Raw genomic sequence first — 9104 nt, 5'->3', positions numbered from 1 at the left:
CTTCAACCTTTTTAACAGTGTTCTTGACTGAGTCTATGAAGTGTTTATCCTCTTGTGACATCTCTTGTTGCTCTTCAGAAATCTTTTCTGGAAAGTCATGGTTAAACTGTTTCACGCACAGTGTTTCAATGTCTGACAGTGAGATGCGGTTGACAGAAGCACTGTGTTCATTTTCAGAGTCTGTTCTATTTAAAGGTCCATTGACAACCCAACCGAGGATTGTACGGACTGCATAGGGACCATCATCTACGCAGTGAATGATTTCCCAGGGTTCCATTGCCTTGTGAGTATTTGCTCCAATCAAAAGTCCAAAATCTGCATCTATAGCTGGCAGATCAACTTTTTTCAAATGAGGCCACTTTTCCAAATCTGTCTGCTTTGGGATGCTGTCTTTCGAAACCGGAATGTCTTTGTGTGTGTACGTGTCAGGTAAATCAATGTACACATTTTCTTTTACACTGCTAACTTCCAAGCCTGAAACAATGTAACTTGGCTCAACCCTTTTCTGGCCCATCGTGCGGAGAAGGAATCTGGTCTTCTTTCCTTCTACACCACGTTGTCTCTGAGCAGAAAGTTGCGTCACTACCATTGTCCAAAAAGGCGTATGTGTCTATTACTTTGTTTTTCTTGAACTTAACATGAACTGGCACAATAGCCAAAATTCTATTGCCATTACCGGCCCCAGTGGCACCACATGTTCCACTTGTAATTGCAGTAGGGCTGGGGATTTCAGTTTCTGAAATGTCATTGTCATCATTGGATTTGTTTTCAACTGCTCCGTCCTCTATTTTAACATAGTGAAGGAGGCTGGGATGTCTTTTTGAACAGTCATCACATTGAAGTCGTTTCTTACAGTCCTTACTCAAATGACCTTGAATCAAGCATGAAAAGCACTGTCCTTTTCCCTTAAGGAACTCCACTCTTTCCTTGTGATGCAGTTGTCTTATTTTTCGACAGTCCGCAAGTGAGTGTTTTTTCTCACAATACGCACACGGACTCTTAAACGCATCAACTCTTTGCTTTAAGATGCCTTTATTACCATTTGGAATCTTTTCTTCTGTTGCAGGTGCCACACTGGTGGCAAATGCACTGCCCTTCAGTCTATACGTCTTGTTTTGTTTTGAATGCTGCTTGTCCTTGTCAACATCTTTAATGTCTCCAAACAGCGGCTCTGAAGCTATTTTTGTCGCGGTTCGTCGAACCGAGTGTGAGGGAAGGAGGACCCAAGAGCGACAGAGATGGTAGGAATAGGGTTTATTAGAGGTTGAGGAGGCGCGGCGAGCTGAGCCAGGAGCGCGGCTGCGGGAGCGTGGATGGTCGGGCAGGCGTTGGAGCGGCGAGCACCGGGAGACGCTGGTGGGCTGGCGGAGGCGCGGCGGGCGCGGCGCGGGAGAGGCCGGTGCGCGGCGTGTAGAGGGGAGCGCTGGCGGGACGAACGCCGGTCAGGAACTCGGGAGCGGGTGCGGGAAGCTCGGGTCCAGACAGGCTCGGGTCGGCTGGAGGGGAAACAAGAGAGCACGGAGGTCAGACAGGCACGGGGGAACGCAGGGTCAGGCGAACGAGGAGCGTGTCGGGACATGGACCAGTACAACGAGAGTTGACGAGATAATCCGGCGTCTGGCTCCTGGCGTGGCTGGATCTTATACTGCTCTTGATTGTTGCAGACGAGCCGCAGGTGCGCAGGAGCCGACGCCCACTTTCTACGGAGGAGTGCCTGGCTGGAAAGGTCGCGAACCTGCAAGTAATCAGAACCCGCCAGGCCCTCCTCCCAAACCCGAACCGCCAGAATTTTAGCTTGTCTGTTAACAAATCTCACTAAATCTGAAAACCTACCTCTTCCGCCTACTGCCCGAAGATAGCTGGGATAGGCTCCAGCACCCCGCGCAACCCTTGCGAGGAGAAGCGGTACAGATAATTGATGGATGGATGACTAAATAAATAAATTCTGGCCCAGTCAACGCTCACCATGAAAGTCCTTGTGTATAGTGTTCAATTTCGACTTGACTTGTCTGTAACAGTGTGACCAACTCGCAAGCTGTGTTGTTGGAAATTATCCGTTTTAATAATCTCCATGGCTGCCTGTGGGGCAGTTGACCGCTACTCTGGTCTTCTCCTCATGCAGAAAACATGTTTTTTTTTTTTCAAAAGCATTTTCATTTGTTTTATTTCATGATGGAAAAACTTTTTTTCAATTTTAGTCTTAGTAATTTCGTTAGTTTTCATTAACTAAAATAACCGTGTTCTTAGCGAATTAATTGTAATTACCCTAGATAAAGTTCAACTATTGGATGGTGATGCACATTTAAGTTTGCATCTGACTGGCCGGATTCACATAAAAGCATATCATTCCTTAAGAAAATGATTGCATGTCTTTGCGATATGCATATTCTATGGGCCAATACTGATATTTTTTTTCCAGATATATTGTGCTGCACTAATTAGATATCCATTCTGATATTGCTGCTGGAAAATTACTTATCTATGGTAGAACAGTAAATGTCCATTTTTAAATTTCAGCACCAGATGTTTTGGAAGCCACAATTGCAGATAAAAGTAACTGGCTGAATCACAATGCAGAACCCTGACACCTAGTAAGGGCCTCAATGGTAGACACTAGACCGGCTGGGATGCACTGGATGCATGGAGATGAGCAACCAACCATGAGTCAGATTCTGACTGACTATCCAAGATATGCAAACCCAGATGCTTAACTATAGGTAAGCTATGTGTGTGTCAATTTTTGTAAAGATCACTATTTAGAACTTTTCTTCATTTTTTTTGACCATCTGTTTTTTATTTTTTAGCCGATTGATGAATGAGGTTGGTCACTTTACAGCTAAGTGGGAGAGTCTTGCCAAAAGGCTACTACAACAGCTGAAGATGGACTGAAGGACAGCTCGGCTTAGCAGCTTAGCATTGCTATACAACCCCAATTTGACACGTGGTTTCCAAGCTTCACATGATGGAAATGCAGGAGGAATATTCACCATCAAACCCACCTTACAAAGTGACTTTGTGCCTCTTGAGGCCATTTTAGACAGGGTTCTATTTCCAATTACAAACAAATCGTCACTGTGAAAAAGTATGCCAAATCTTGTAATAGATCTTTTATTATTTTTTTCACGTTCATGGAACGTGTGTAAAAGCCTCGACACACTAATCCGACTTCGGCTGTTGTGACCAAATGTCGTGTCGCCCTTGAAGTTGGCACGTCGGACCGGAGAATGACTCAAGCACACACCGCAAAACCCAATAGAGACGCCAACTACTCTGGACCTTCTGCGCATGCGTGAGAAGTAGTACCCCACTATGCCATCTGAAATAGTCAATACGTAGCCTTTGACGGTGTCAAATAATGGCGGTCTTTCGTGAATGATTACTTCATGCTACTCTGTCCAGCCAGCCATTACGTCCAAAGAGGAGATGTGAAAATTGGTGAAGTTGATTAAATTCTTGAGAAATTGCTTCAATTTTTACCGTTTTTTTTACCGTCACTCCCCGTTCTTGTCCAGTGCACTGATTCGCAAGCTGACAGTCAATCCTAGTGATCACTAAACTAAACAGTCGCCAGACATTTGCCAGACTTACACCTGTACTTTTCTTATCGCAAGGGTATTTTGAACATATTCTGTCTTGTGGCAAGAAAAAAAAAAACACTAAAACTGCTGGCAAGCATTAGGCGAACGTTTTGCAAACATTTGGAACCTTAAACAAACCTTGATGAACTTGATGAAATTTTGCTACAGTCAGAAATGTGTGCCCTCTGTGGCATAGGGGTTTAAAGATTGGGGTGATGTTCAGAGATTTACGAACCGCCGAAGTCAATGACAAAAGTTGCTTCAAAAGGAATAAAGTGAGATTTTTTTAGGCTGTGTAAATTATTATTATTTTATTTTCACTTCTGATATCTAAAACTACATTTAATTTGGCCCACCTTTGAAAAATATCATTACCCCACCACAAGTAAATTCAACATAAATAAATATTAAAAATTCTACTGCAGTAAGACAAAAATAGTATCAGGAGGGGTTAATAGACTGGCATAAAAAAAAAATATTTTGACATATATTAGGGCTGTCAAAATTAAAACATTAACTCATGTGATTAATCCCAAAAAATTTAAAATTTAACTCAGTTAAATATTTTTTTCGGTTTCGGCCTGTTTACAGCAGCGCGGTTCACTAGTGAGCCTTTTTTGTGTGTTTTTTCCCTTGACCCTGTTTTATTTTCTTTTACCTCATCGCAGCAATGGAAATCCAACTTGCGGTGGTTTTACTGCTGTTGGGGGCTGATTTTTGCGCGATCGTGTCCGGAGTCGAAACTCTGAGCTACGGATCGATTGTGTACACAAGAGATCAGCTGTTAGCACTCCGTGCTAACCCCGCGCCGGCTCCCGGAGTGAGACCCGATATGCCCCACGAGCTGAGGAGGAAGCGACGGGGATGTCGTGCGGGGGCTAAACGGCATGCAAGGAGGAGACGATACCACCCCGTCCTCCCGTCCGTTATTATGAGGAATGTTAGATCCCTTCCCAATAAAATGGACGAGCTAACAGCGCTAACCCGGCACGAGAGGAATTTCCAGGAGACTAGCTTGCTGATGTTCACAGAGTCGTGGCTAACAGAGCTAACGCCGGACGCCGTCGTGGAATTGGACGGCTTCCAAATCCTACGTGCGGACAGGACACTGGAGAGAGCGGTAAGAGGAAAGTAGGAGGGCTGGCTGTGTTTGTTAATGATAGATGGTGTAACCCTGGGCACATAACTGTTAAGGATCAACTTTGCAGTCGGGACATTGAGCTGATAGCTGTTAGCATCCATCCGTACTATTTACAGCGAGAGTTTAGTCACGTGATCGCGGTGGCAGCGTACGTGGCATGCTCTGCTAACAGTGAGACAGCCTGTGACGTACTGACTGCAGTTGTGAGCAGGCTACAAACACAGCACCCAAATGCCCTGCTCCTTATCTCTGGTGACTTCAATCATGCTTCTCCTTCCTCCTCTCTGCCTTCATTCATACAATATGTAACCTGCCACACCAGAGAATAAAATATTGGACCTTTTCTATGCCAACACCAAGGAGGCGTACACATCATTGCCCCTCCCCCCGCTGGGCAAAGCTGACCACAACTTGGTTGCTCTCCTGCCTGTGTACAAACCTCTGGTCCGCAGGCAGCCAGCTGTGACACGCACAGTTCAGAGATGGTCTGGAGAAGCCGAGGAGGCCTTAAAGGACTGTTTCAACACAACTGTGTGGGAGGTATTCAGCGAAGCCCACGGGGAGGACATTAATGGTCTAAGAGACACAATTACAGACTATATTAATTTCTGAATGGAGAACACCATTCCCACCAGGACAGTAAGATGCTTCTCCAAAAACAAACCCTGGATCACACCGGACATTAAAGCTCTCCTGAAGGAGAAAAAGAGGGCTTTCGTGTCAGATGACAAGGAGGAGCTGAAGAGAGTGCAACGTCAGCTGAGAAGGAGGATCAGAGAGGGGAAAAAGTCCTACAGGATGCGGATGGAGGAACAACTGCAGCGGAACAATGCCAGGGATGTCTGGAGGGGCCTGAAGACCATCTCAGGCCACGGACAACCAGGTAAGACCCAGAAGGGGGGGGGCCTTCAGTGGGCAAATGAGTTGAACCTATTTTTCAATAGGCTTGATCAAATGCCTGCCCCCGCTCAGTCTCCCCTGCTGCAGCTGCCACCAACCCCTCCTGCCGCTCCGAACGAGACCCTCTCTCCCCCTCTATCTCCCCTCTCTCTCTCCACAGGCTCCAGTTCCCAGCCACATCAGACAACCACCACTTCCTCCTGCTCAGCCTTGTTCATCACAACATCTCAGGTGAAGAACCAGCTGAGGAAGATGAAGGCGAGGAAGGCAGCAGGTCCAGATGGGATTATCTTCCAGCTCCTCAAATCCTGCGCAGACCAGCTGTGTGGAATCTTCCAGCATATGTTCAACCTGAGCCTGAAGCTGGGCAGAGTCCCCCAGCTGTAGAAAACATCCTGCCTGATTCCGGTTCCAAAGACCCCCCATCCAAAGGAGCTCAACAACTTCAGACCAGTGGCGCTGACGTCTCATCTGATGAAGACTCTGAAGAGACTGGTCCTTGTCCATCTGCGCCCCCTGGTCAGCTCCTCAATGGACCCCCTCCAGTTCGCAAACCAGCCTGGCATCAGTGTGGATGATGCCATCATCTACCTGCTCCACACTTCACTCTCCCACCTGGAGAAGGCGGGGGGCACGGTGAGGATCATGTTCTTTTCTTTCCCCAGTGCTTTCAACACCATCCATCCCACCCTATTGGGAGACAAGCTGGAGCAGGCGGGAGTGGCCCACCACCTCATCACATAGATCCACGACTACCTCACAAACCGGCCACAGTACGTGAGAACACAGGACTGTGTGTCTGACGTGCTTCTCTGCAGCATGGAAGCGCCGCAGGGAACTGTTCTGGCTCCCTTCCTGTTCACACTCTACACCTCGGACTACAAATACAATTCCTCCACCTGTCATCATGGAGCCATACATAGCAGCCGTGTAGGGAGAACACAACTTGGATCCAGTTTGGACACAGATGTCCGGAACCCAACATCATCCACTACACTAAAGGCCTGTGTATCTTTCACAATCATTTTGAAAAGGGCCTCATCCAGCTCTTATTTTTTTGTTGTTGATAAAAACACAAGAGAAAAAAGATAAAAGTATCAAAATGGATTGGTAACACGTGATCTGGGTTGATATTAAAAAGGGAGTACCATTGACATAGAGCCATTTATTTACTCACCGTGACTTGTGAGTACTGAGTCGTGTGGAGAGTCAGGCCAAAATCATTAATGCATGGAGTCAGGTGGTTCAAACTCGTAGGTGCACCCGATTTTTAAAGTGACCTGGTTGGCCTCCCGCCGCATGGCCACTTCCACTTCCACTTCATTCTGCAATAGATTAAAAATACATATTCAGTGTGTATGATTGAAGTGCAAAAACAGGAACAAGTATAAACGGTGTACTTAACTTACTTTTTTATGGTCACAATGCGCATGGACCCATGCAGATGAACCATCCGAATTAAACGCATCTAAAGTGGACAAAATAGAAAAGAAACTCGCGCTGCAAGCAGCTATTAAGGGCCCTCGCCGCCCAGGCAACGTTGGGCAACTGGCACGTTGGGTCACTTGCACATTAGAATTGGATTTTTTTCCAAAATGAATTGCATCCGATGAAAAAATTATAATAAGGGTAGGATTGATGCTGGAAATCAATGTCGGACAATGTTGTAATTTTGTTGTGCATAATTTTCTCAAAAAGTTAAGGGGAAAAAAAAGACAAAAATGATGGGTAGATTTTTCTGCTATACTTAGATCCACAATCAGAATGCCTTTCAACAAGTGGGCCTGCTGGGACCACATTTTTAACAAAAATATATTTGGGTTGACTTCTTTTTTAACACCACATGTAAAGGTCTGAATGCATTTTCAGGGGCGTTCTGAAATCTCACTCAAAAGCCAAATACATCATATTTAGATTATTAGTGTCTTTTAGATTAAATCAGGCATGTCCAGCTTTGGTACTCAAGGGCTGCTGTCCTGTATGTTTTCTCTCTTTCTCCCTGTTGCAACACGCAACACAATTCTTATGATTAGCTCATCAGCAAGCTCAGAAGAAGTCTAAAAATGGTTCTGATCATTTGAATCAGCAGAGTGAGGTGTAAAATGGGCATAATAGTGGCCGTTCAGGACAGAGGTTGGGGCATGGTATAATGATTATTTTATATGTGGTGAATTTGTACATAATGAAAAATAGTTTTACATTAATTACTTTTACCATTACTTTTCTTTCCTATTCCTTGAAATAGGAACAAAGAATATACTGTACATTCAATGTCTGATTACTAGTTGTTCAGAGAACTTTGTTAACATGGCGGCGCGTGAGTAAGACTGCAGTAACTCTCTCCACTCAAAACTTTGCCTCAAGCCATTAAATCGCCAACCCACCGCACCGAAGCCTAAACTCCAAGCAGCTAACTAAAGACTTTCCTCACAATGCCATCAAAACAACTAAAGCAATCAAACAAGGACCGCGATGCAGCAGAATTGTGCAATGCCACGCCTCATCTTAACGCCTGTCCCAACTTTTGCAACGACGGTGCAAATGCTCATGCTAGTCCCTCAACTACCGCTGTTCCAATAACGGAGACTTTGCTTAAAAGTATCTCAGCGGCTGTGGCCGAGCAAGGACAGAGTATTCTAAAATCTGTGAATGAGACAATGGGGAAGCTCGAAGCGAAAATGGATGACATGGTGAAGCGCATTGACGATGCTGTTGCCACTACAGCGGCACTTGTTGCACGCCAAATGGAGGCTGAAACACGCGTTTCTCGCTTTGAGGACGATATGGTTCCGATAAAAAAGCAAATCGATGCTTTGGAGAAAACTAACAAGGATCTCCGGGCCAAAGTAACTGACCTGGAAGGTCGACAAAGACAGAAGAACATCAGGCTGCTAAACCTAAATGAGTCTATTGAAGGGGGAGACCCGCTCGAATTTTTCGAGGGGTTTATTCCCAATCTACTGCAGCTACCTGTCGCGTCTGTGGCCATCGAGAGTGCCCATCGGTCTTTTGGAATACCTGGTGTTGGTCGTCCACGCCCCGTTGTGGTGAAACTTCAGCGCTCTCGAGACGTCTCCATTGTGTTTGCGGCTGTGAAACGCCTTGGGAATCTTCAGCATGAGGGGCGACCAGTGCGAATTACCCGTGACATTCCACCTGATGTCCGGGCTGCGAGGCGAGCCTTCAATACCGTGTGCGCGAAGCTCATCAAAAAAAATACTCGCTTCAGAATGGCATATCCTGCGATCCTGTCCTTCAAAACAAATGGAGTACTGAAAACATTTAAGGATCCGAACGAGGCTGAAGCTTTCCTCTTAACCATCCCGTAAACTGGTAGAGTAGCCTATGTCTCTGTGAATATTGTCACCGGTGTTGAGTACTCATTTGCCCCTCAGAACTGATTGAACTGTGATATTGTATAATATGGGCTTAACTTTCCTTGTTATATGGCGACACAATATATGGAGAGTATGACAACAACTAAG

The 9104-nt window shown here is 45.7% G+C and overlaps 1 long non-coding RNA gene across 1 annotated transcript; it reads right to left on the bottom strand.

The window, feature by feature from the left end:
- Nucleotides 1–1322: 1322 nt before the first annotated feature.
- Nucleotides 1323–8788, bottom strand: LOC148325164 (uncharacterized). The gene is made up of 4 exons (XR_015846103.1): nucleotides 8638–8788; nucleotides 7029–7087; nucleotides 6797–6944; nucleotides 1323–1496 (listed from the first exon to the last, which is right to left on the bottom strand). It is a non-coding gene; the product is annotated as an uncharacterized LOC148325164 (long non-coding RNA).
- Nucleotides 8789–9104: the final 316 nt, after the last annotated feature.

This window comes from Idiotropiscis lumnitzeri, chromosome 12, assembly GCF_059441095.1.
Source record: "Idiotropiscis lumnitzeri isolate Australia: NSW breed Sydney's pygmy pipehorse chromosome 12, RoL_Ilum_1.0, whole genome shotgun sequence".
In the NCBI taxonomy this organism is placed as follows: Eukaryota; Metazoa; Chordata; class Actinopteri; order Syngnathiformes; family Syngnathidae; genus Idiotropiscis; species Idiotropiscis lumnitzeri.
This window is presented reverse-complemented; position numbering and strand designations above follow the sequence as displayed.